We start from the raw sequence: 363 nt of genomic DNA, 5'->3' as shown, positions 1-363 counted from the left end.
ATACCGTACTGTGTATTCGCTTACATTATACTTTCATGAGACTGAACTGACACTTTCTTGACCAGACACCTAAAGTAGAATAGGATAAATGACCATCATATCGGCCTGTGTTTCAATTTATTGGAAGTTTGATATTTAGCACACAATAATTAGGTCTGCAGTTTTACCATGAAAGTTGTCTTATTTATAACATATGGAAAAATGTGTTACAATCGTCTGACTCAGTTTATTATTAGATTAATTTATGCAAATGGTCAGAGGCCTACTGTATTGAAAAATAAATTTTCAGTAATTAGAAGGATTTTGATTAAAAGACTATAACAATAATAAGTAATGCTGATGATAATGACGATACTGCTACTG

This window comes from Anneissia japonica, unplaced genomic scaffold, assembly GCF_011630105.1.
Source record: "Anneissia japonica isolate Jap-2015-1 unplaced genomic scaffold, ASM1163010v1 scaffold2991_len510020_cov192, whole genome shotgun sequence".
In the NCBI taxonomy this organism is placed as follows: Eukaryota; Metazoa; Echinodermata; class Crinoidea; order Comatulida; family Comatulidae; genus Anneissia; species Anneissia japonica.
This window is presented reverse-complemented; position numbering follows the sequence as displayed.